The sequence below is a fragment of the Dipodomys merriami genome, unplaced genomic scaffold (assembly GCF_024711535.1).
Source record: "Dipodomys merriami isolate MVZ:Mamm:240054 unplaced genomic scaffold, mDipMer1.0.p SCAF_35, whole genome shotgun sequence".
Classification (NCBI taxonomy): Eukaryota; Metazoa; Chordata; class Mammalia; order Rodentia; family Heteromyidae; genus Dipodomys; species Dipodomys merriami.
In genome coordinates, this window is record NW_027205048.1 from 11,542,551 (window position 1) to 11,569,964 (window position 27,414).

Genomic DNA, 27,414 nt, shown 5'->3' on the forward strand with positions numbered 1-27,414 from the left:
AGAACACTCTATTTGTTAATGTTTAGGTTAAGATTTATCAGTAAATTTACTTCTGTATTTTTCTTTGTAGTATGGTTTTGATAGGTTTTGGTATAGTGGTTGTCTGCCTTTACAAAAACAAACAAAAAAACCCAGCCTCTCTTTGAGTCCTAAAACAATTTCAATCATTTCTATATTGTATATTTTCCCATAGTTTTGTCTTTGGAACTCTGCTTGGGTTAAGCTTTTCCAGAATGAGGCCTTTCACAATCCTTTTAGAGTCTGTTTGAGTTTTCCTTCCTTTTTTAATATGAAAAATTAATTTTTTCTAGAATAACAATCCATCATCCATCCAAATGAAAAAATTATCTAAGATGTTTTACAAAGTATTCTTTTACACTTCAAAAACTTTCCCCTACATGTGTTTACCTGTCTTGTCTTTGGACCGGTGTTGGATACTCACATTTTCTTATTCCTCTCTTCTTTAATTAAGGTAGGTCAGGACTTTTATAGATGCTTTCTAACCTCCTGAGTTAACCAGTCCTACTGCTTTTACGCTTTCCAATCTAAATTCAGCTTTATGCTTTTAGACTTATTGTTTGCTTCTGCTTTAGGTTTAATACTCTTTTCTAAAGTCCGTGAACATCGCAATTAATTTATTTGATTTCAAACTCTGCTTTTGAATAATGAGAGAATGGAGGGCATTGTACTTTTCTGAAGGGAAACTTAGGTTCTAAACATACATTTTTGTGTATGGCAATATCATTGTTGTTGTTTAAGAAAAATGGGTATTTGAGAGAATGATGTATTTCCCAAGTGGTTGGGAAGTTATTTCTACTTATTAGTGGACATAATGGTATATTTTATTTTACTGAATTGTGTTTAGAAAATGTGATCTTTTCCTTCCTGTGTTTTATGATGGGCTAAGGTTGCCTTTGTGGCCTAAGGTGGGCTTTCTGTCTAGAACGCAGAATCGGTACTTGTTTCATAAATAACTTGAAAAGACTAGATCGTCTCTAGGGTAATAACATAACGCATGTGTGGTATGCAGCTTTTCTGTCTGCTGTGGCACAGAGAGAGGAGATGTAGGATTTGCTTTCTTTCCTTTTTATAAACTTGCCCCTTTCATTGATCCTGACTTTATCCCCAGGTGTGTGTCTAGAATGGCATGGTGGAGCAGCCAACACCTGTTAAAAATGCAAACTCTTGAGCCCTAACCCAAATCTTTGAATCAGAAAACTGAAACAGGCCGGGGATTAAGATATGCGTTCCAGGATCACTAGGAGAAGGTATGAGGTCTAGGTCTCCTTCTGGCTTGTAGAATCCTTTCTCTACCACTGACCAGAGAAACCCATGATACTAATGCTCAAAGTAATGTAGAAACTGTGTTTGTCATATCATTTCCACTTTACAAAACAATAATGATTTATGCCCATGAGTGATCTCCAAAGGCAGAAAGGACTGAAGACTCTACATCAAAATGCCTGTGGGTTCTGTGAGAGGCGCCAGCATCTGGCACAGCCAGCCTGGGTCAGAATCCTGACTCAACCCACTTGAAAGTTGCATAATGGTGAAGGTTACTGTTATTTTCTTCTTAAAAAAAAAAACCTCTATAAAATTTTCTAAAAGAAGCATGCTTGTTTGTTTGTTTTTTTGTTTGCCAGTCCTGGGGCTTGGATTCAGAGCCTGGGCACTGTCTCTGAGCTTCTTTGTGCTCAGGACTAGTACTCTACCACTTGAGCCACAGTGCCACTTCTGGCTTTTTCTGTTTCTGTGGTACTGAGGGATCGAACTCAGAACTTCATGCATGTGAGGCAAGCATTCTACCACTAAGCCACCTTCCCAGCCCTATGTTTTTAAAGTGGAAAAACAGAAAACACATACACACACACACAGCAAAGAGTAAAAGACAAAGAGAAAAGCAGAACAGAAAACAATAGGTTCCAACAAGGCCAAGGGATGACAGCTTATATAATGGGAACTTACTGAAGGGCTTGAGGTAGGTAGTAAATGATGACCTCTGCCATGCCCTCTGTCTTCCTTCTCACTGCTGTAGGATCGACCATCATATTTTCCTATATCCTTTATTTAGGCAGGAAGCATTTCCAAGATGGCCCAGTGGAAATCCCATCATCTCTCATTGGCTTGTTTGAATCATGTGCTTGGTCTCTAAGCCAATCTGAGTGGCCAAGGGGAAATGCCATGTGCTGATTGGTTGAAGCCTGGATCACCCAACTCTCAGTAACAAAGATGGAGTACTTTTGCAAAAACCCTGTTGACTGTCAGCAAGACAAGGGATGAATCTGTAAGGGACAAACCAAAGCAATAAACCAAGGATGCCTTTTGTCTCTGAAAAGAGGTGGCTATAAAGCCCTGCCACACTGTTTCAAGTGGTCTTCTAGCATCCTTGTTACTCCTAATATTAGGAGGCCATTGTTTTAATGTTCATAGTAGAAGATGGCTACATTGGATTATGTGGGCTAAACCCAGACTGGGCCAGACAGTGAATGACTGGTTCTCAGGACACTGAGACCTAAGGCTTATTGTTAATACCCTTTAGTTTGTATTTTCAGTCTTTCACAGAGAAAGAATTCCACGAACTTTCCAAAACAATTAATTCTTGAGTTTCTGTTGGGAGGAGAAGAAAAAGCAAAGCCCAAAGCAGGGGCCCGGGATGGGGGTCTTCATTTCTGTGTAACTCAAGTGCAACACTTCGATGTCTTTTATGACTTCTCCAAGAAGACAAAAGACTGGTACAACAATACTCTTGCCAATTTGCTGGAGCGTTTATCATTCTGTTTCACAGCTGGATATCTTCACCCCAACTCAATATCCTTGGGCTAAACAGAGTCTTCGTTTTTATAGCTGTTGTGAAACTGTATTCTTGGAACAATGACAACCTCTGGCTCCTCTGAAATCATGGCCAGTTGAACCCATTGTGTCACTGGGCCGGGCAATAAAAGCAGGTTGGATATTAAGCAGATACACCTGCCTCTCAGGCAGCCAGTGCTCAGGTGCCAAAAGATAGACTGATTGTGTGCACCCAGCCCCAAGCAACTGGAGGAAAGAGATGGAATGGAATTCCCTTGGAAAGTTGGAGCCTCAAGGATTGTAGATCAAATGAACCATACTGGGGCCCTGGCTGCCTTTCCATCTGACAGTGAAATGATCCAGTTTTCCTGGACAATGAATCTGGGAGAACTTTGCTCCCTCTCAGTCAACACATGGAATAGTACATGATCCTGGCAGGAACCTGTGTATAAGAAGGCACGAGACTGGGCCAACTGCATCTTGTCATTTCCTTAATAAAATGATATTTCATTACCTTGAGATTGCCATCACTTTTATCTTGTCTGCCTCTTTTCTCTATTTCCCACACTTGGGGGGAGGTTGCCAGGTAAACCAAAGAGAAATAATTTTTCAAAACAACATAGTGCATGACTATTAATACCATTGTTTAGACCACATTGTCAGAACACAGGTCACTGTGTTAAACTCACTATGTCATGTACATTGAACTCTCAGCTCAACTCTCTCGGGTAGCTATCACCGTGGCCATCTCTAACAGGAAGGAAGGCACCATCTTGTTCGGTAATTTTCCCGAAGTCATGCAGGTCTATGGGAGGAAGGAGAGCTTTTAAACTAAACTCATATCCCATATTCCTTCTCATGATTATCAACAAGCTATCAAATAGATCTTGGCAAACATTTCATCTTTGTTCCCTAATAAACCGTGTAAGTGGCATTACAGGCTTTCTCCTTAAGATGTCTGGTCAGCAGAGGGATCTAGCTTTCTCAATGAATAATCATTCCACAGCATCCTTCCAGATTCCCTGTGACCTTTTCCTTGAAGTCTTCACAGAACCAGAATCTCATGCACACACCTCTGTCCAAGAATCTGGGTCCCTTTGTCTTACATCGGCAGCATGGATGTCCCAAGCAAGTCATGGGGCCATAGGCCTGTGGACTGACCCCATGGTTTGCCCTCATCCAATGTGAAATTCTAACCCTTGCTTTGTGTTCTTACATTTTGGTGCAAATACAAGGTTGGAACCAGCTACTTAAACACAAATAGCTTTTAAAAGCCATTGCAAAGTGTTGACCTCATGCAGGAAACCAGCTGGGTTTCTGCCCTTGGAGAGGTTGCAGTGAGCTCCAGTTGGACAAGCTGCCCTCCACGAGGCACTCAGAGCCTGCTCTTGGTCAGGGTCTGTGACTGTGCCGTGGGAATCACATCTGTTTGTAAATCTTCAAGAGGAATGAGATTGGCTTCTCTATTCTTCACATCTGAAAAAGAAAGAACAAAACATTTCCTGCCAGCAAAGTCTGATGGGTCCAGCTGTGGTAACTTCTCTCTTGCTAAACAAATACTTTTGAAGAACCATTGGAAAGAGGCTGTTCCCCAGTGTGGAATTAAAACACTGCCTTCTGGGGAAACATTTGGCCAGCCTCCAGTGATGTGAGGACTCCTTTCCATTCTGTCTCCATTGTTCACTGGGTGCATTCTTATTCCTCTTCATCCCTCAGAAGACACAGGAGTGGTCCCCTTGCTTCCTTACTTATACCCTAACAGAGGTGAGGCATGCATGGAGGATGTTTCAGAGGCTCAGTGGAGGACTATGAGCAAACCAACACACGTCTCATTAAAATGGACCACTTTCCTTTGGGAGTGATTTTTCCCAGCTCATTCAATGGTTAGTTAATTCATTCAGCCAATAGGTGGTGGGTTTTTGTGTGTGTGTCGGGGGGTGGGGGTGGGGAGGAGTTCTTTATACTACTATAGGTTCTGGGAATTTGAAGGTACAAAACCCATCATGGATAATCAAGCCACAATATTCAGAGGTAGCAAAGGAATGACTGGAAGGTTGGGCGGTAAGATTTATGATGGGAGAAGGCTCAGGATATTGACTGATGGGACTAGGAGAAGGGAAGGAGAAGATGGCTGAGGATCACTTCTTGGAGGACATAGCCCCACCTTGAGCTTGGGCCTTAGTCAAATGTCAAAGACAGAAGAAGCCCCTGTACAATGGCGAATGAGTAAGAAGCCAGATATAATGTGAAGGCAGTTGCAGTATGTGGATGGAGACAGAAGCAGAAGAGAAGATTGAGGAACAGGCACAGGCTGTGGCACCATATTGGCCTGTGACATCAGGGCCTTTGTGATAAAGTCCCTCTTCTTTGGCCCATTGAAACATCACAGCACTAGGAGTCACTTGTGTGTAGCTATTTCCTTGTAGCTATTTCCATCCAAGGATAACTCTAGGGGCATGGGAACTTTCCCCCTGAAAATTATCACTATGATTATTGTGCATATATGTACACATGTACACATGCATACACACATTCATACGCACACACACATTCTAGATGGGTCATTCTTTAGTGGTTGCAGCAATTTGTTCCAAATCAACATCTTAACTATGTGGAAGTTCAGCAAAGAACTTCAGGCATTGTACCTTTAGCATCTCCATCTGTTGCCTCTATATTTAGAACACAGAAAAAGGTCCCATCAATCACCCTTCAGGATGTCCTCTTGGAGGCTTTTCCCTCAATCACAGACGCCTGTCCATTTTCTTTCCCTTCCAGGACTTCTCTCTTCATTCTGTTCCTTCGACAATGACTCCACCTCCCTTCTAATTCTGTCCACTCTTTCCCCAACTATATGTCAGTGAGTGGCCTGTCTTGTGGCACCCCAGTCCCCCTGACTTTTCAGGGAACAAAGGTAGGTGGAGGGAGAGCTTTGAATCTGAGGGTGGGTGGGGGCAGTGGAGATGATCATTTAGTTCTAGTTGTATACTCTTGGATATTCTTGGTTTTCCCTTTGATGCTCCCTACTATCCTTGAAAAAAATGTATACAAAGCACACATCCTACATGTGGAGCACTAGATTTTTGCTGAATCTATTAATAGAAGTCAGAATCTCTGAATAACCTTACAATGATTGACCTGCCCATGGATTTATTCCTCTACTATCGGCAACTTTTTTTTCTGCTTACTATTTTTTTTTATTGTGAGAATACCATACAGAGGGGGTTAAAATTACATGGGCAAGATAACGAGTACATTTCTTATCAAGCATTGTTGCCTCCTCTCTATCAGCAACTTTTTATGCAGCCCTTTCCCATTCATTTCACAAATGACAGAAGTGCCCAATCTCTCTCAAATCTCCCTTATTAGAGAGAGGAAGAAATAATACCCTGCTACCAAATAATATAATACTCTCAAGTGGTTTCAAGCATTAGTACCTACCAGCTTCTTCCACTTCATACCTGTATTCTTTAGAGTCTAAGATCCACTAACTACTTCCTACTTACTCAATGAATGAGTGATTTCTGACACAATCAGCACAATTAACCTGTACGTTAGATGTGGCTATTTCCATTTATAAATTAGAAGGTTAAGGTTTAGAAAGAACCAAAGTTGCCCAGAGTCATGGAAGATTTGGGTCTCTAACACAGGTCTTTCTGACCCTATAGTACACCAGAAAACCATGAAGTTATCCACTTGCCAATTTATTAAATATAACTTTATGGTGACAAGAGTAAGCTTTTGCTTGGACATCTTGGTGCCAGGTGATTTGTTGCCAGGTAATGAGACTGAGGATTTGGGTAACTCTTTATGACCTGATTTGTCACGTCTTCCTTGCCTTTCTCTCTAGATTTTTCACATCCATTTATCCCACCAGCCCTCTTCAAAATCTACTTACTATGTGTTGGATGCCAGAGATTCAAGGATGACTCGCATAGCTCCTGTCTGCCAAGATACTAGAATTCATCATGGTGGACTTATCATCTAAGTCAGTACCTTAAGGCAACATTGGAGTCTTACTGTTTCTAGTTCCTGCTGGGAGGCCCTCCATAAGTGTTCTTGTACTGGTGTCTAATAAAAATGGCGGGTGCTATATATCAAGCCATGTCCCTTGGGCCACAGCCAAGCCTCGGGGAACATGGGTATTAACTAAGTCTTTCAGATCATGGAGCCATAACTTAATAAATGGCACAATTGCCTTGATGTAGAGAATTGTTAGAGAAGTTTGACTTATTTTCTTCCCTCACACTGAGAAGTTATTGTGTCTGGTCCTCTCTTATGCAATAAGCCAGTGAGAACTCATTTAGTTATTTTCCCCCATTATTTGTTAACGAGGTTATTCATAAAGATGGCACAGAATTTTTAAATCACAAAAGAACATAACATTTACTTTTATTTAAGTAGTTATACAAAGGGGTTTCAATTTTGTATGTCAATTTATGAATACAATGAATCTTGATCAATGTTACCCCCTTCCTTCATTTCCCCACATCTCTCCCAATTCCACCCATCCCCTCAAGTTACCTGGTTCCATTTTCACATATGTACATTGAGTCCTAGGACTGTATTAGCCCACCCTTCCTCTCCCCATTCATGTGAAAGGTGTAAAATTAAAAGTGAGTTTTTCACCCACCTTTCATCCCTGGATTGATCGGCAATTTCCAGTTTTCTGGAGAATACTTTCAGACATTCTGTACACACTCAAGAATGCATGTATATCTTCACCCCATAATCCCCCTGGGAGGAGGGGCATCTGATGCTTTCTCTGTGCCTGCTTGTTCATTTAATGTTGTCCCTGGGAATTTCTTCAGAGTCTTACGTAGAGACCACCCTCATGTTCACATGGCTGTCAGGTGTACTGCATCTTAAAAAAAAAAATCTATGTTAGAAATAATAGCAAGGAAGAAAAAAAATACTTGTGTCCCTATCTTGGGGTTCATTTGGTTTAACATCATCTTATCTGACATTTTCTGCTTGTCCCAGACATATACTAGTTATTGCAAATAAGGGAAACCATGGGACCTATGTTTCTTTGGGCCTGGCTTACTTCACTTAATATAATTTTTTCCAAGTCTTTCCATTTCCTAACAAATGGGGCAATGTCATTCTTTCTGATGGAGGCATAGAATTCCATTGTGTATATATACCACATTTTCTTGATCCATTCATCTACTGCAGGGCATCTGGGTTGGTTCCATATCTTAGCTATGGTAAATAATGCTGCAATAAACATAGTTGTGCTGGTAGCTTTAGCATGGTCTTGTTTGTGATCATTTGGGTAAATGCCCAAAAGTGGGATTGCTGGGTCATAGGGGAGCTCTATGTGGAGTCTTTTGAGGAACCTCCATACTACTTTCCAAAGTGGTTGAACAAGTTTACACTCTAGCCAACAATGCAATAGGGTTCCCTTCTGTCCACATCCCCTCCAGCATCTGTTGTTATTAGAGTTCTTGATTTTTGCCATTCTAACTGGGGTGAGGTGGAATCTCAATGTTGTTTTGATTTGCATTTCTTTTATGGCTAGAGAGGTTGAACATTTCTTCATGTGTCTATTGGCCATTCTTCTTTCCTCTTCAGAGAAGTTTCCCTTTAAGTCTTTAGCCCACTTATTTATCGGGCAGTTAGTTGTTTCTTTGAGGATTTGTAGTTGGGGGATTTAATTTTTTGAGTTCCAAGTATTATAATTTCAGGAGAGGAAGGGAAAAAACAAATTGTTTAAATAGGGATACAGGTTGACCCATTGCAACAGTGAGATGTATAAGACACTATGTTGTACACATTTTGAAAATGAAAGGCTGGAACAAAATATACCAAGCAAATGGCCCCCATAAACAGTTAGGAGTTGCAATCCTAACATCAGATAAAATAGACTTCAAATTAAAATTAGTGAGAAGAGATAAAGAAGATCGTTACATACGAATTAAGGAATCTCTCCTTCAGGAGGATATTACAATTCTAAATATCTATTCGCCAAGCAATGGAGCACCCCAAATTTATCCAAGAAATACTACTTTCTCTCAAATCTCAAACAGATCCAATGACATTAATTGTTGGGGACTTTAACACACCACTATCCCCACTAGATAGATCAACTTGGCAAAAACTCAACAGAGAAACCGCAGATCTAAACAACTGCATTGATCAACTAGATTTAGCAGACATCTACTGAATATTTCACCCAGCAGCATAAGAATACATGTTTTTCTCAGCAGCACATGGAACATTTTCCAAAATAGACCACATTTTCGGTCACAAAGCAAACTTGTCCAAATTCAGAATCATTGAAGTTATACCTTGCATTCTCTCACACCACAAGGGAATAAAATTAGAACTCAACACCAAAAGCCACCAAAGAAAGTCCTGTAACACATGGAGGCTGAACAACACACTGTTGAATCACCAGTGGGTCATAGACGAGATTAGAAAGGAAATTCAAATGTTCATGATATTCAACAAAATGAACACACAAATTACCAGCTCCTCTGCGCCACAGCAAAGGCAGTCCTCAGAAGCAAGTTTATAGCTCTGAGTTTCTACATCAACAAATTGGAGAGATCTGAAACCAACAATTTAATGAGACATCTGAGCTTCCTTGAAAAAGAGCAGGAAGATAACCCCAATCCAGTAGATGGAAAGAAATAATTAAAATTAAATCAGAATTAAATGAATTAGAATCCAAAAAAACATACAAAGAATCAACAAAACAAAGAGTTGGTTCTTCGAAAAAAATAACAAAATTGACAGACCCTTAGCAAATCTTATCAGAACACACCCAAATAAACTCAGAGATGAGAATGGAAACATCACCACAGAAACAACCAAGATTCAGAACATTATAAGCAAATACTTCTCAAAACTTTATGCTAATAAGTTTGAGAACTTGGCAGAAATGGATCTTTTCCTAGCAAATATCAACATGCCGAAACTAAACCAAGATGAGTTAAGCCATCTTAACAGGCCCATATCAAGCATTGAAATAGAAACAGCAATAAGAGACCTCCCATCTAAAAAAAGCCCAGGACCAGATGGTTTTACAGCAGAATTCTACAAGGCCTTCAAAACGGAGCTCACACCAATACTCCTCCAACTCTTCAAGGAAATTGAAAGAGAAAGTTCACTCCCTAACTCTTTCTATGAAGCCATCCTAACCCTCATCCCAAAACTAGGCAGGGATGCTGGGAAGGTGGCTCAGAGGTAAAGCGCTTGCCTTGCATGCTTGAGGCCCTGGGTTCGATTCTTCAGCACCCATAAGCAAAAAAACAAGCCAGAAGTGGTGCTGTGGCTCAAGTAGTAGAGCGCTAGCCTTGAGCTGAAGAGCTGAGGGGCAGCGCCCAGGCTCAGAGTTCAGGCCCACAAACGGACCCCCCCAAAAAAAAACCAGGTAGGGACTCATCAAAGAAAGAGAACAATAGACCCATTTCTTTGATGAACACCGATGCAAAACTTCTCAACAAAATTTTGGCCAATCGACTACAACAAATTCATCCAAAAAATCATACACCATGATCAAACAGGATTCATTTCAGGGATACAAAGCTGGTTCAATATATGCAAATCAATGAATATAATTCATCACATCAACTAGAGCAAGGATAAGAACCACATGGTTATCTCAACAGATGCAGAAAAAGCATTTGACAAGATCCAATACCCCTTTATGATGAAGGTTCTGGAAAAATTAGGAATCCATGGAACAGTCCTCAATACAATAAAGGCTGTATATGACAAACCTACAGCCAGCATTATACTTAATGGTGAAAAACTAAAGCCATTTCCTCTTAACTCAGGAACGAGACAAGGATGTCTACTCTTTCCACTTCTCTTCAATCTAGTATTGGAATGCCTAGCAATCAGACAAGATGCAAACATGAAAGGGATCCAAATAGGGAAAGATGAAGTAAAACTCCCCCTCTTTGCTGATGACATGATCTTGTATTTAAAGAGTCCCATGGACTCCACTCCCAAATTACTCAAGCTGATTCAAAACTTTGGCAAAGTAGCAAGGTATAAAATTAACCATCAAAAATCCATGGCTTTTCTGTATGCCAACAATGAGAAAAACGTGGCTGAAATTGGGAGAGCAACTCCATTCATAATAGCCCCACAAAAAATAAAATACCTAGGAATTAACTTAACCAAAGAAGTGAAGGACCTCTATGATGAAAACTTTAAAAACATGAAAAAGGAAATCAAAACAGAACTTAGAAAGTGGCAAAAACTTCCACGCTCCTGGATTGGAAGTATCAACATCGTGAAAATGGCAATACTTCCCAAGGCTATCTACAAATTCAATGCGATACCTATCAAAATTCCAACCTCATTCTTCAAGGAAATAGAAGAGGCAATCCAAAAATTCATATGGAACAATAAAAGACCCCGAATAGCAAAAATGATCCTAAACAGAAAGAACAGTGCTGGAGGAATATCAATACCAAATTTCAAACTCTACTACAAAGCTATAGTAATCAAAACAGCTTGGTACTGGCACAAGAACAGACCTCAGGACCAATGGGAAAACCCAGAAACGAACCTACAGACCTATAGCCATCTAATCTTCAATAAGAGAGCTAAAAAAATAGAATGGAAGAAAGACAGCCTCTTCAGTAAATGATGCCGGCAAAATTGGTTAACTACTGGTAGAAAACTAAAGCTAGATCCTTATATATCACCCTGCACCAGAATCAACTCCAAATGGATCAAAGATCTCTGAGTCAAAACAGACACTCTGAAAACATTACAGGATGGAATAGGAGAAACCCTAGGTCTCCTTGGCTCAGGCCGAAATTTTCTTAGTAAGAGACCCAGAAACACAACAAATCAAAGAAAGGTTGGACAAATGGGATTGTATGAAATTGCAGAGCTTCTGCATGGCAAAGGACATAGCTAGCAAGATCAATAGAAAGCCCACGGATTGGGAGAAGATCTTCAATAGCCATACAACGGACAAGGGTCTCATATCTAAAATATACCTGGAACTCAAAAAATTAAATTCCTCTACAACAAATCCTCAAAGAAACAACTGCCCAATAAATAAGTGGGCTAAGGACTTAAAGAGAAACTTCTCTGAAGAGGAAAGAAGGATGGCCAATAGACACATGAAGAAATGTTCAACCTCCTTAAGCCATAAAAGAAATGCAAGGAAGTGGCGCTGTAACTCAAGTGGTAGAGCACTAGCCTTGAGCTGAAGAGCTGAGGGACAGCGTTCAGGCCCAGAGTTCAAGCCCCACAACTGACAAAAAACAAAAACAAAAAAAGAAATGCAAATCAAAACAACATTGAGATACCACCTCACCCCAGTTAGAATGGCTATAATCAAGAACTCTAATAACAACAGATGCTGGAGGGGATGTGGACAGAAGGGAACCCTATTGCATTGTTGGCTAGAGTGTAAACTTGTTCAACCACTTTGGAAAGTAGTATGGAGGTTCCTCAAAAGACTCCACATAGAGCTCCCCTATGACCCAGCAATCCCACTTTTGGGCATTTACCCAAATGATTACAAACAAGACCATACTAAAGCAGCATTATTTACCATAGCTAAGATATGGAACCAACCCAGATGCCCTGCAGTAGATGAATGGATCAAGAAAATGTGGTATATATACACAATGGAATTCTATGCCTCCATCAGAAAGAATGACATTGCCCCATTTGTTAGGAAATGGAAAGACTTGGAAAAAATTATATTAAGTGAAGTAAGCCAGGCCCAAAGAAACATAGGTCCCATGGTTTCCCTTATTTGCAATAACTAGTATATGTCTGAGATAAGCAGAAAAGGTCAGATAAGTTGATGTTAGGTGAAGTGAACCTCAAGATAAGTATTCAAATGTTTTATCTTTCATGTGATTGTTTCTAACATATTTATAAGATGATTTCTTTGTTGCTTTGTATGTCCCTCCCCCATGGCATAACCCCTGCTTTCACTGTATTTGATTTTGATATAATTTGTGGAGGGGAAGGGAAAAACAAATTGTTTAAATAGGGATACAGGTGCACCCATTGCAACAATGAGATGTACAAGTCATTGTGTCGGAAAAATGAACTTTACAACTTTGGCAGGGGTGGGGGTGGGGGGAGGGGAGGAAGGGAAGGGATAGGAAGGGGAAACAAAGGAGGAGGCTACAATGCTTGATGCTTGATGAGAAATGTACTCATTATCTTGCCCATGTAATTGTAACTCCTCTGTACGGTATTTTCACAATAGAAAAAAAAAGACACTATGTTGAAAAACGAACTTTACAATTTGTACAGTATTTTCACATTAAAAACAATTAAAAAATCTAGTATCCTACTGAGGTACATTTAGGGTGCATCTAAATGTGTGTGTGTGTGTGTGTGTGTGTTTGTGTGTGTGTGTGTGTGTGTGTGTGTATGTGTGTGTGTGTGTATGTGTGTGTGTGTCTTGTACATCATATAGTATAACTAAATTCTTAGAAAATTTAAAAATAATAGGCATTATTGTTGACATGTAAAATGGAATAAATTCTTAAAATTCCTAGCCATAGGACACATACATTCTCAGATAGGCACAGGCCCAGTTGCTCTCTGTAGCACTTTGCTACCTTGCTCTCCTTCCGCAACATACAGAGGTTTTCTGCTCTGGCTGGGACAATTGGATAATCAGACTTGGAGATCCGTACTGATCTGGTTGCAATGTTCACATTCACTTTGCTCATTAGGAGATCTTCCTTATTTTTCAATAATACAATTTAGTGTTAAGAAACCATAATTCTCAGGATGTCAGAGTATAACTGGGAACCAAAAATTTGGGGTTCATCCTGAACTGTTTGTTATTCACTGCCATTGAAAAGATAGCTGCATTCATTGTATTTTCTTTTTGTTCACTGCTCATCCCAAAGTGAGCTTGACTCAGAGTAATCACCATACAAAACAATGCAAAAGACAGAGAGAGATTTTTCGAATCAAGACAACTACAAGTAGAGACAGAAGGGCTAGGAGAAATGATATGGAAAGTTCGTTTAAAAAATATATATATATATATATATATATTGTCCAGTCCAAACAAATGACTAATTTTAGTCTACAATGCGGGCTAAATGTCATCATTTCATAAATGTAGATCATTTGCAAGGAAATTATGTAGGAAAGTCAAAGGATTTTTTTTATGGCTTTTAAATCTAAGATAAATCTATATAGTTCATTACAAAGGGAATTCCGGGTAGTAGAACAGAGAATCTCCTCAACAGGATTCCCCAGATAAAGACAGAAAGAAGTATTTGGGACTACAGAGAAATTGCACTATCTTCCCAGAGTGCTTTGCTAGGGTCCTGGGCTTGGACCCGTTTCCTCTGGGGACCAGCTTCCCGCCTCTCCCTGGTACTGGTGGTGTTGCAGTAGCCAGGCTTTCCACTGTAAACCCTTCAGCACAGGCCACACCAAAACGTGGGGTCTCAGGGCCTTATGTCAGCTCCTGGAGCTGCAGGTGGCTGACTCAGTGTGGGCTCCGCTGAGCAGTTCTGGTCAAGGCCAGAGGACCAAGGTCCTCTCATAAGCCGGGATCAAATGGACATTACAGGAGCCTCTGGAGCATCTCAACTCTGCCCCAAGATCTCTCAGCCCTCTGCATCCTAGCCTGGAATGTTCTCTCTGGGAAAGAAAGCCAGGTGTGAAAATGCAGTTCCAAGCCTTTGAAGATCCCCTTGGGCAAAGGGATCAGCCTACATACATCAGAATCAAGACATGGAGAAGTAGACTTATGGGAAGAAGTAAAAAGTCACGCGGACAGAGAGATAGGCTCAGGGGTGGATGCAGACCTGGGGGTGCAAACAGCAGGAGGCAGACCTCTTTCCCACTGAGTGGATCAATGGAGAATTCCAGGAGCTAACACGTGCACTATGCACAGAAAGTCTTCTTGCTGCAAGAGGGAATGAGACCACCATGCAAAGAGAAGTAGAGACTGGAGCTGTAAGACGTGCAGAAAAAGAAACCAGTCAGAGAGACAGAGTCCTTGGAGCTCTTCTGCCCATGGGTCCAAACCAGCTTTGAGGTCACCACCTGCCCTAGCCAGTACTCATTCCCCTTTGCTAAATCAACAGTCAGTCTGCCCAGGTTCAAATCCCAGCTATGGCTGAAAAGCTGTGTGATGCAGGGACCAATGGCTTCATTTCTTTGTGCCTCAGTGTCTTTGTTACTACATGGGGATACTGACAATCTTACCTGGTTGTGGAGACTGGTTCTAGGTTACCATGAGGTAGGGCTCAGAAAGGAGTGCTCCTGGTTTTTGGTAGCGGTCCCTTGGCATTGTCCATCATTTGCTTCGAAGAGATTCCCGACCAACAGAGTACATTCTGTGGGTGGCAGAGCAGTTGCATCTGGGGGGAAGGCAAAGTTCTCTCCTGTGGTAGCAAAGCCACTGACCTGCTTTCTAATTGCCAAACCTGCCAATCGCTGGGATGACCTTAACCCATGACTGTCCCAGGCCTGCTCACCTGTAGTCACTGGAGTTGGAGTACGGGGTACCTGAAGGCACTGTGTGGGGTATCAGTGTCTCCCTCCTCAGCTGTGGGGTGAGGCTGCCAAAGCCCAGGAACCTGTGGACTGGGCCAGATCTCTGTGAGTTCAAGTCAAGTGGCTTCCAGGTGTTTTCTTTGCACTGCCTGCCTCCCTGCATGCTGGGCCCCTGAGAGGAAACACAGGGGTGCTCCTCCATCAGGACTCTGGGCAGCCTGCTGGGGGTCCCTCTCCCCAGATCCAACATCCAGCTGGATCTGCTCAGCGAGCAGCAGCTTACTCTTTGGCTGAGTGCAGTTTGATCCCAAATAGGAATAAAGCTGAGCATTGTGCTGGCTTGCTTTGCCCCTCTCTTCCCTCCCCCCTCCCCTCTCATTCCCCCCCTCCCCCGCCCTCCTGTCCTCATCTCCCTCTCCCCTCCCCTCCCTGGTGAGCTTGTGACCCAGGACCCCCACTGAATGTTCTCTTTGTCACAGATGCTTTCATGCTGAGGTGGGCTTGCCTTCTCTGCAGCGGCCCTGGGTTAAATAAATACATTAAGGCAACCTCCTTGCTTGACACTGGAGCCAGCCTCAGGAATACAAATAATTCATGAGGTTCGGGACAGAGCCGCTGTGTTTGGAATCCGTTTAAAGATGGATTTCTTTGCTCAGTTCCTTTGCTCCAAGACTAGGCAGCCATTCTCCAACCTGCTGGCCCATTTTCTTCTCCAGTAAGTCTGTCCGAGAGCTTCTAAATCCCATGCGGATGAATGCAGACTGTGACTCTCAACCAGTTACGGGATACTGAGCCACTGACATCACTGCGTAAATACACACTCCAAAGAGAGCCATGGTGAAGCTCAGCGCTGACTTTTATCACTTTCCCAGGGCCCTGGCAGGCTGCTTGTCTGTCATGCACCTTCACAAAACCCATAATGTTTAGAAATGTGCTGTGTTCGCCCCAGAGGCTTAAATAAACTGAAGGCTGTGAATGTTTTAAAGTAATGAATTACCTTCATGTGTGAAATTCTGACTCTGATACTCAATAAGGCCAACATTGTATGTACTCTTTTCTTTGGGGATTTTTATGGACATTTCTCCTTCTAAAATAGAGTCTGGACAGTCTTTTCAAGAGTAGAAAATCCTCGTATTTTAATACCACTACCTATGTTCAAGACATGAAAGAATGGGTCAAATTGTACATTTACAACAACAACAACAAAAAACCCCCCAAAACAACTCAAACGAACAAACCTCATTTCTCAGAGTTTGTACTTGGGTCTACAGGAGGACCAGTGGGAGGGAGCTGCTGCTGAGTTTCTATAAAAGCATTCACTTTTTCTTTTCTTTTAATAGTAGAGTCAAAAGTTGGATACTAGTAGCTCATATCTGTAATCCTTGCTAATCAGGAGGCTGAGATCTAAGGATCTCAGTCCAAAACTAGTCTGGGCAGATAATCTGGAACTCTTATCTCCAATAAACCAGCCCAAAACCCAACATAGGGGTATGACTCAAGTGGAAGAGGACTCACTTTGAGCAAAGAAGTTGAGCAAGAGCGTAAAGCTCTGAGTTTAAGCCCCAGTGCTGACTCATTAAAACAAAATGAAACAGAAATAAGTAGAGACAAAGATTTGTTTTCTAAGCATGGCAGAGACCTTCAACCAGTGACAATTTTGTCAGGGGGCACTTTGCAATGTTGGGAGAGAATTACCTTTTGCTCTCGCAAGTGGAGAGGGCAGGCAGGGTTTCATTGTAATCCAGGGGGTAGAAATCACAAGGCAGCAAATATCCTTCTGGGCACCACCGGACAGCCCTGCCTGCTCAACAAATGGTCCAAACACCAGCAAGGCCGCAGGTGGGAGCAGGTTGGATGGACTGCACTGCTGTGTTCCAGCATGTTTCATGGCTGTGAACTTTTCAAAAGAGCTTATGGAAGCTCTGGCCTTCTCATCCAGCACAGTTTCCAGTGGGTGCATCTTGTTAGAACTCACATTCTCCACTTCTCCGAAGCACATTGACCTCCAATGGCTGATTGAGATTTGTCTGGCTCATTAGTCAGACAGTGGAAAGGAGTTGCTCCCAGTTAGGAGGGTGGGTAAATTTGGTTTGTGCTTTTGCTTAGAAGTTTGAAATTACTTTAAACCCCCATAGGAATTTCTACAACAGTATTCCAAGAGATGACATCTTATGTCACCGTCTAGATCCCAACCCGAAAACTGACATCAGTGCAATGCTGGGATTGTGTGCATCCCCAACTAGCCCTGAGAAGTCGCCTGAGGCAGAGAATACTCTGCCCGACTCCCTCCTCTACTTACAGGTCTAATACTGCACACAAATGCTCTGAAGATACGAAACCAAAAATTCTGGGAACAAAGACTCACAAGTTGTATACTGAATGACATGATGAAATTCCATTCCCTTAGGTGAGATTGAGCTTGGATGTGAATCTCACCAGATGTGCCCCAGTGTATCTCTGTATATGCCCCCAGAACACGCCACTGCATTGTATATGCGGGCATGGAGTAGTCCTCTCAGAGATCAGACTGCCTGTCACAGGATTGCGGTACTTGTATTTGCATAACCCTCACCTTATCATCACCCCCAGACCCAAAAGGAGTGATGCTGATCATCCAGAATTCTGAGAAGAAACCATAAGATTAACTTCTCAGTTTATTAAGGAAAGGGGAGGGGAGAGGGCCCATACTGAGATCTACAGAAAGAATGACTCTCCTGTTCATGAAGTTAGGAAAGAGGAGAAAAGGAATGTGTGCTAGTTTTGCTATCTTATCTGAAACTATCTGCAATTATGGTCCTCATACATGGTAAGTGCCTAGCTAGGTGGAAGAGAAATGCATGCATGAGTGTGAGTATGCGTATGCATGTGCATGTGTGAGTTTGTGTGTGTGTAGAAACAAACACAGCCTGTATAACGTTTAGTGCTCTCCATGGTCTCAAGCATCCGTGGGTACCAGATAGGGAAAGCCTACTCTATTCAACTAGAATCTGATTTGTGTTTTGCCAGTTTGCTGCCGTTTTAAAGGACAAATGTTGCAAAGTACTCAAATTTATTCCTCCAGAGAGACATACTCTAGAAATCCACGACACTAACAAGCAAGTACCGATCTTTCTGCTTCTAAGGAATCTAAGCACTGAGGTGCTTGCTACCTGGTGTGAAGAAAGAAAATCAGGAGAGGAAATCCTTGCTTCTAGTGTCATTAATCCACCTCTATCTTTGTCAAAATAGAGACCCAAATGGTACTTTGGGGGTTTAAGTTCCTTCTTATTGTATTTTAATTCGTCAATTTAGAAACCTTCCAAAGGCTCAAGTACTAAGGGTGGGGGGGGGTTAGGGGGGGAATCTAACAACTTTCTCAACTCTGACACCCTTGCCTGGACCCTCCAGGCTTTCCCCACCTGTCTCTTTCACAGGGTCTTTTACAAATAAAAGTGAAGTGCTGCACCCCAGGCCCACCTGGGGGTGGGGTGGGGATGTGCTGCCTTTATCACTGTAGCCACTATGAACTTTACCCCTGGGGAAGGGGCATAGCATGCTGCCTTTATCCTCAGCAGCCTTTGGGGGAGGAGGCCATGTGGGGAGCTCAGCCCTTTCTAGCCTCAAGAGGAGGAAGACACTCAAGATGGACAGGAAAAGCCCATCTGATCAGGGACTAGTGTGGCTTTTGAGACTGTCACCTAAGAAGGCAAGGAGGGTCCACATGGACAAGAGAACTCCAGACTATGCCACCAGAACGGAGTTGAAATTTTGGTTGTGAGACTCTGGGAGGAAGGTATTGAACGGAGATCCATTACTCGTTTACCTCTCTATGGCTCAACTGATGGATGGATAGAGATTCCTTATGAGGAATTAGCCTATGCAATTATGGAGGCTTGACTCTGTGCAAGCTGGAGTCCCAGAGAAACCAGTGGTGTGCTTCTAGTCTGAGGCTGAAGGCATATATCGGTGTGAGGGGAGGATGGGGGTGAGGCTGGTGGTGTGAATCTTAGTCTGAGAGCAGAAAGGGAGATGTCCCAGAGCAATCAGGGACATAGGAAGAAAATGGATGTCTGGTAGGGGCAAATTCTTGTCCTTGTCCCTTTGTTCCAGGTGACACCACCTGATCTATCTTTCCCTATCTATCTGACTATCTTTACCAATTCAAATGTTAATTTCATCATAAACACACTGAAAAATAATGTATATGGAGCTAATTATCTGGGCACCCCCTGATCCAGGCAAGTTGATGCCAAATTAATGCCCAGATATGGTATTGAGTAGAAAGACTTGTAAAAAGAACACTTAAGTATAGTATATCATTCATACAGAGAGACAAAAATGTACAATCTACACAGCCCAAAGACACACACTGATAAAGTAAAAGCATAAAGCAAGTATGTGGGAATGAGAAGTCTGCAGTGCAGGTAAGTTACCTCTGGGATAAGAGAGGCTGAAGAATGGGACTGGAGGAGGCAGACAAGATGGCCTTAATCGTACTAGAAATATTTGAGTTTTAGATTTGGAGGGTAGCCACAAGAGATTCCTTTGCTTATTTCTGACTTGCTCTGGTGTGTCTTTAATACTTCAAAATGCTCAAGATTGATAATCATCTGCCATTGTCAAAAGAGGCCCTGGTGTAGGACACAGCACAGTAGATTAAGATCTAGGGGACTGGTTGCTCTATTTTCTTGGGGGATTTGTGTACCTGCTCTGTGCTTTCGTCTCCTCCTTTGTCAAGAACATCTCCTTCATAAGATTACACAGGCGTTTTCAACAAGATGATGTTGGAAGCTCATGCGTGCCAGATATTTACCTATGAAGATGGTTGATGTGCACGGCACATCAGAATATCTGATCACCGTCAAGACTCATGGATTGACAATAGAAGGATAGTGCGTAGAGACATCATAGATGCTTCCATGCACTGATCATTGTAATACTAAATTCAGGACACTGCATAGTGTTCTTCTTCCAACCAACCCTAGATTTATGAGCTAGTCTTATTTGAATAACATGGGTCACTCCACTGTGGAAAGATAGTCGAATTTTCGTTTGGATTCCAGCCAGTAACCATAAAAATTCTTTGCCACTCAGTAAGGCTATGTATTAAAGCCACGGAGGCATCCTGGACATCAGAACTTTCACTTTTTGGCTGTGCCTGATAAACTTGAACATAAGATACCTTCAGCGGTTTTAAGATTTATGGCAACAAATTCCAACTTCCTGGCGCCAGGCCCACGTAAGTCTTTTTACTTACTACCATATAATGTTACCCCTGGTAGCCAACTCACAAAGCAAGGTGCCTAGAACAACGTCAGGCTTCACTGCCAAAATACCAGGGAGACAGAGTAGACTTTAATAACTGTAAGTCACATTTAATGTCTCTATGTTCTCCAATAGTTGAGCCAACATGGAGAAATGTTTCTTTATCGTATTACCCTCAAGAAGTTATTCTTGGGCTGGGAAGGTGGCTCAGTGGTAGAGCGCTTGCCTTGCATGCCTTAGGCCCTGGGTTCCATTCCTCAGCACCACATAAGCAAAAACAAAAAAGCCGGAAGTGGCGCTGTGGCTCAAGTGGTAGAGCGCTAGCCTTGAGCTGAAGAACTGAGGGACAGCGCCCAGGCCCAGAGTTCAGGCCCCATGACTGGACCCCCCCCCAAAAGAAAGAAAGAAAGAAAGAAAGAAAGAAAGAAAGAAAGAAAGAAAGAAAGAAAGAAAGAAAGAAAGAAAGAAAGAAAGAAAGAAAAAGCAGTTATTCTTTTACAAATTTAAGAGAAAACCAAGTGCCTCTGGCTCACGCCTGTAATCCTAGCCACTCAGAAGGCCGAGATCTAAGGATCACCATTCTCAAAGCCAGCCCAGGCAAGAAAGTCTTTGAGACTTTTATCTCCAATAAACTACCCCTTCCCCCAAAAGTTGGAAGTGGAGCTGTGGCTCAAGTGGTAGAGTACTAACTACCCTTGAACAAAAGAAAGTCAAGGGACAGTGCTGAGTTCAAGTCCCTGGGCCATCAAATAAATAAATATTAAAGAGAGCTTGCTATCTTAAAACAGTTCAGTTTGGCTTATCTAGCCAATACCTAAGATTTCTGTTCAACAAAGAGAGCAGAGAGGACTGGATTAGAACATGAAATCCTAGTTGGCCAAAGAAAGATAAATGCCACTTAGTCCTGCCATTTACAAAGCTATAGGTCTGGAATTTAACTTGCTTGAAGAATGAAAGAATCTTTCTATCCTCAAACAGCACAATCCTCTAAGCCTTTTCTTGGGCCTATAAATTTCATCTTTTACATGTAGGTTTGTGAAGTCCGGCCTTGTTGATACAACATCTGGAACTACTCAGGTGATTTGTCTCTGCCGACTTTATGAACAATAAAAGCAAACCACTGGATGATTCTTGGATATTTAAACCCAAGGCCTGGGCATCCTGGTCTCACTGCTGACAAACACAAGATTTTAATTTTCTCTGCTGGAGCCAAATGCAACAAATGTGGTTGTGAATAGGAGGTTAAGTGCTCTCCTCCAGAAAATAGACTGCTTGTCTAAGGTATAATTTTTTAAGTGTGAGGCGCATACCTCAGATTTTCCAAAGTCTTTGCAAATCTCAGGCCTATCCCCAAACCCAAGCATAGTTCCACTGTAGAGGAAAGCTGATCACTTCCTAATTATAGTTTCCCTCAAACTGAGAAGAAAACAATCCAACTACTGTGGTCATACCACAGTTAACCCCACTCCTGGAGCCATTTTGCCAGCGTGATTTTTTTTAATGTGTAGCGAATGATCCCTGAGCTATTTGTAGCTAAAATTCAGTCATATAAATAGTCTTAGAAATGTCATCAGAACCGAAGACAAAGAGCCTCTAAAGACAAGCATGAGGAAGAAAATACCACTTGCCCATGTGCCTTTTGGTCATTTTCTGATTCATCTTCTGAGGAGTCTCCATTTAGTTCCTTTGCCCATTTACTAATTAGGTTATTGATTTTTATTTATTTAGTTAGTTATTTTTGGTCTGGATCATTGAGCAGGAGCTCAGGGCCTGGGCCCTGTCCCCAAACTTTTCTTGCTTAAGGCTGGTGCTTTACCACTTAAGCCACAGGTCCACTTCTAGCTTTCTGTTGGATCTGGGCTGGCTTTGAACTGTGATCCTCAGACCTTAGCCTCCTAAGTAGTTGAGATTGCAGGAGTGAGCCATTGGCAGCCAGTGGGTTATGATTCTTTTGAGGATTTAGTTCTGAACTCTTTGTGTATTCTGGATATTAGGCCATTGTCTGATGTATTGCTGATCTTCTCCCATTCTGTTGGCTGTCTTTTTAGCTTATTAACTATGCCCTGTGATAGCTTGATAGAATGGCATTTGTCAAGTTCCTCCAGTTTGCTAAGCCCTGGAACTCTACTCAAAAAATTCATGCCTGTGCCAATAAGTTCTAGTGTTTTTTTCTACTCCTTCCTGCGCATACATACACAAATGTATTATCTGAACTATGGCATACGTAGGGAGAATTTCAGTGGTGTATGTAATTCCTTTGAACAACTAACTTATACTCTAACAAAAAGGAATACCAGGAAGCTGGTACTTGAGGTGGGGGGGAGGGGTAGGATGATGGGGGTGGATGAATGGAGAAAGGAAGGGTGAGAGGATGTAGTCTTAAAATTCAATGTGTATAAGTGAAAATGGAGTTAGGGGAATTGAGGGGAGGGGTGGGAGTGAGATGGGGGAAATGATAGGAGGAGGGACGTTGATTAAAATACATTGTACTAGCGGGCTCCAGTGGCTCACGCCTGTCATCCTAGCTACTCAGGAGGCTGCCATCTGAGGATTGTGGTTCAAAGCCAGCCGGGGCAGTTAAGTTCTTGAGACTCTTATCTCCAATAAACCACCAGAAAAGCAGAAGTGGTGCTGTGGCTCAAGTGGTAGAGCTCTAGCCTTGAGCTGAAGAGCTGAGGGACAGTGCCCAGGTGCAGAGTTCAAGCCCCACACCCGACAAAAAAACCCAACAACAACAACATTGTATTTATAAACTGACATGTTGAAGCTCCATTGTACAAATATTTTAAGATAATACAAAAGGAAAAAAAGAATATGCTAGCCACATATCAACAAAAACATCATTTGCATTAGAAACTATGGAATAGGTATACAGATGGTGGATAGATAGATAGATAGATAGATAGATAGATAGATAGATAGATAGATAGACGTAGTAATGCATCCTCGTATCTACAACTTTCAGCCTGGGCCACCAGAAACAATGCTGGACTCCAACTCTCAGTCTCTCAGGACAAAAGTCACTTTCCTTTGCGTCTCTATCCTTTATTCCAAGCTCCATGCCTGCTAAGGGTAGATACTCAATCCATGCTTAATTCTGGAATGCCAATGATACTAATGAATCCGTGGCTTCACTGAGAAGAAAGTTACCAGAACTGCACAGCCATCTCCAAGCACTTTGACTTTTGCCTACTCTGTGGAGACTTCAAAACGCAGACCCAAGCAAACAAGGCTGCAGCCCTTTCCCATACCTCATGAAAAGATGGAATCCTTCCTTTTGTGGCTGGTATTCAGAAAGGTGACTTTGGAAAAGAGTTGTTTGGCAGTGGACTCCTTCCATTTCACTCTACTCAGCAGCCAGGGTGATCTCTTGAAAACGTAGGTCCTAGCACCTCCCTGCCCTGCCTCAGTCTTGCAAGGTCTGAGGACGGCTCCTGTGCTCAAGGCTGGTCCTCCTCCCTCCTGTGCAGGCCCCGCTTGCTACCTCTCCTTCAGCTGCCGTCCTCCCGTGCTCCAGGCACTGGAGCTCCTGTTAGAACACCTGAAAAAGCCAGTCTCTGTTTTCCCACCTGGCCTTTGTGCTTCAGCTCCCATCCCCTTTCCCACTTCTCCATCTGGTAAGTCCCGAGTACCCCAGACTCAAGTGCTATCTTCTCCAGGCGGTACTCAGGATACTTGGCCTAAAGATGCTCCCACCTTTGGCACCACAGTCCTCACAACCTCACCGTCCCGTTTCTTCCCTTCCCAGGCTGCCCTTTCCCAGGAATTGAGAAGAGGTGGGAGGAAAGACAATGGGTCAAGTATTTTGTGGGGGCCAAGTTTTTCACGGCAGCAAAGTCTGGGTGTCAGCTGGGCTGCCATCAGGCATCGGATGGGGACTTTTCAGGATGCCAGTCACGTGGCAAGGACAAGGAACAGGGCAGAAGGGACCGGACGTAGGGAAGGTTCCCTTCAGGGGCTGCTGGGATGGCCCACATCATGGTGGTGGGAATCCACAGGAAGATAGTTGAGACAAGATGCAGAATAGGGGGTGCAAATCAGTTCTTGATCTCCAGAAATGTAGTTAGCAGGGACTGAGGCCCGGTACTGAGATGCCTGCATGGCCCAGAGCTCTGAGAGAAAGGGGTGGAAGGAAGATGTTCCTCGTGAATGTTCCTACATGATGTCATTTCCTTCCTTCCATGGCTGAAGGAATGCTCATTCATTCTCTCTGAGCCTCTTGACTTGTGTCATCCATATCAGTCAAGTTTAGTTAGATTCTTCTTTTCCTCTCTCTTTGTTTAATTTTTTGTTTTTGTTGTGGAATAAGATCAGTCTTCCAAGGCCAGGCACTGGTGGCTCACATCTGTAATCCTACCCACTCAGGAGGCTGAGATCTGAGGATCGTGGTGGTTTGAAGCCAAGCCCAGACAGAAAATTGCCTGTGAGACTCTTATCTTCAATTAGCCACTCAAAACCTGGAAGTGACGTTGTGGCTCAAAGCTAGCCTTGAGCAAAAAAGCTCAGGGACGCACCCAGGCCCCATGACTGATTAAAAAGAAATCAATCTTCTAGCAAGATTTCAAAGCAAATTATGGCAGGCTAAACTTCAAGCCTTTTAAAGATCTAGCTCAAACTCAAAAGCATCTAAGCTTTTGAAAACAATAATAAAAGTATGTTGCTTTTCAGTTGTCAAATCTAGTAGAAAAATTAGAAAGAAACACAAATAGTTATCAGAAGTGTACTTTCCTTTACGAGATAAGTCTGTGACCTTAACTTGCACTGCAGATTTAAGTGAATGCACACACAGATGGCAGAGGAAACAGGAAAGCAACAGAACAAACATCTCTGTAGATGACGATTACATATGTACACAAGGCAAATGGCCAGTTGGTGCCCTTACAGCAGCTGGCTATTTGCCAAAAAGTATATAATTTTTTAATCTAGTACTTAACTTTTAATATTCAGGATATAGGTTGAGAATGGCTATGTAACAAATCACTGGAAGATTTTATTAATTCAAGTGCTGTTAAGCGTCAACTGGTCATTGCTTTACCCTAATGATAATTATACTGCTGGTAGCAGTAGTAAATGGAGGCCATTGTGCATAAATTCTGACTAACAAGAGAGGTGATAAGACAGCAGTGGTGGAGGCTGGCAGGTCTGAGCTCTGATCTCTGGTATGCTACTTCACTAGTCACATAACTCTCGACAAATGATTTGCCCTCTGGGAGCCTCAGTTTCTTTATCCTTAAGATAGGCTAAATAACAGTCTTTGCTTCCTTGGGACTCAGGTGCCTTTGAATGAAGTGTGTGTGTGTGACGTGTGTTATAAAGTTCCTCAAGGAATGAATTTCCTTTCCTTCAGGACTTGAATAAGACAGACCCCCGGTACCTCAGTTTCTCAGATTGTCAGCGTTCAGTTCCAAGTGGGGGGAGTTGCCCTGATGCTGGATCAAATGAGCACCAGGTTATAGTTTCTTTTAACTCCATTGGGAAATACTGTAATGGCCAGAAAATTTTCTGGCTGTCGTCCTACAGGCTGCGTCGTTTATGTCTTTTCCAAAAAGTTGAGTTATGTCAATTAAGTAAGTCCATAAGTCTTTCTACTCCTTCCTTTCACAGAGAATGAGAAGACACAAAAGATGAAACAATAATTCATCTGAAATTTGGATTTCACTCACCTTGCTTGGCATGGGCGGAGACAGCCGTGAAGAGGCAGCTGGAGAAATGTTTCCTGTGTCTAATAAAGTGGAGAGATGTTGATTTCAGCAGTACAAATCAGTTGTACTTAACACTTATTTAATAGGTTGGCAGCTGCCCTTTAATAAGTATCAAGTTATGAAAAGTAATGGGGGAGTATTTTTTTTAAGTGTGATTTCATGCACCTGCCAAGGAATACTTCATTTTATAAAGTCCACCGAAAGCATGAGCTTGCTGAATTCCCAGGATACCTTTCGAGATCACTGTATCTGATGAGAAAACTGGGATTGGAGAGGTTTAGACAATGTTTCTACCTGGCAAGGTGCAGAAACAGACCAAGTCTGATCATCGTCTCTGCCAGAGTCACTTCTGCATGAGCCCTAGCAACAAAATAACGGGCTGGATTGGGACTCCAACAGTCAGATGTTAGAGCTCTAACTGCCGATATCTCAGAATGAGATGATGTTTAGAAATAGGGCCTTTAAAAGGGATTAAGCTAAAAAAAAAAGCCATGAGCGTGGGCTCAAACCTAGGTGACCAGGGTCCTGATAGGAAGGGGATGTTGAACACATAGAAAGATACATACAAGAGCCAGGTGCCAGTGGCTCACACCTGTAATCCTAGCTACTCAGGAGGCTGAGATCTGAGGATCAAGGTTTGAAGCCAGCTTGGATAGGAAAGTCTATGACATTCTTGTTTCCAATTAACCACCAGAAAGCTGGAAGGAGCTCTGTGACTCAAAGTGATAGAGCCCTAGCCTTGAGTGAAAAAGCTTAAGGATAACATCCAAGCCCTGAGTTCAAGCCCCAGGACCGACATTAAAAATGAAAGGATGTACACAGAGAGGGCTGTGTGAGGGCACTGTGAGGACCAGCCAGCCTGGGGAAACCAAATCTCCAAACACCTTGACTTCGAACTTCCAGCCTTCAGAAATATGGGGAAAAATAAATTTCTATAGTGTAAGTACAGCTGGCAGAGGAAGAATATTTAAAAGATCTCTCACCATTTTCCCAGAGCAGGCAATGAAGGGTGAATTTGGAGCTGAGAGAAGAACACACAATTGCACTAAACCTGAGATTCTTGAGTACCCAGGTAGCTAAGGTACAGATATGAATGCTCAAACCCAGTTGATTGCAGTACCAATAAACTTGCTGATATCTGGGTTTGACTCTACAAAGAGCAGAGAAAGGAACCAATGTTGGAGGACCACCTACAGAAGCAGGCTACCTCTGC

At 42.5% G+C, this 27,414-nt stretch overlaps 1 long non-coding RNA gene across 3 annotated transcripts; it reads right to left on the reverse strand.

Annotated features, from left to right (window-relative positions):
- On the reverse strand, window positions 1–27,414 carry LOC138803944 (uncharacterized). Of its 3 annotated transcripts, none has more exons than XR_011365103.1 (4): window positions 27,185–27,414; window positions 26,163–26,221; window positions 7,421–7,651; window positions 1–4,266 (listed from the first exon to the last, which is right to left on the reverse strand). It is a non-coding gene; the product is annotated as an uncharacterized lncRNA (long non-coding RNA). The 3 variants fall into 3 exon arrangements; XR_011365104.1 differs by lacking the exons at window positions 26,163–26,221; window positions 27,185–27,414 and adding exons at window positions 14,965–15,119; window positions 15,237–15,410; XR_011365102.1 differs by lacking the exons at window positions 26,163–26,221; window positions 27,185–27,414 and adding an exon at window positions 14,965–15,213.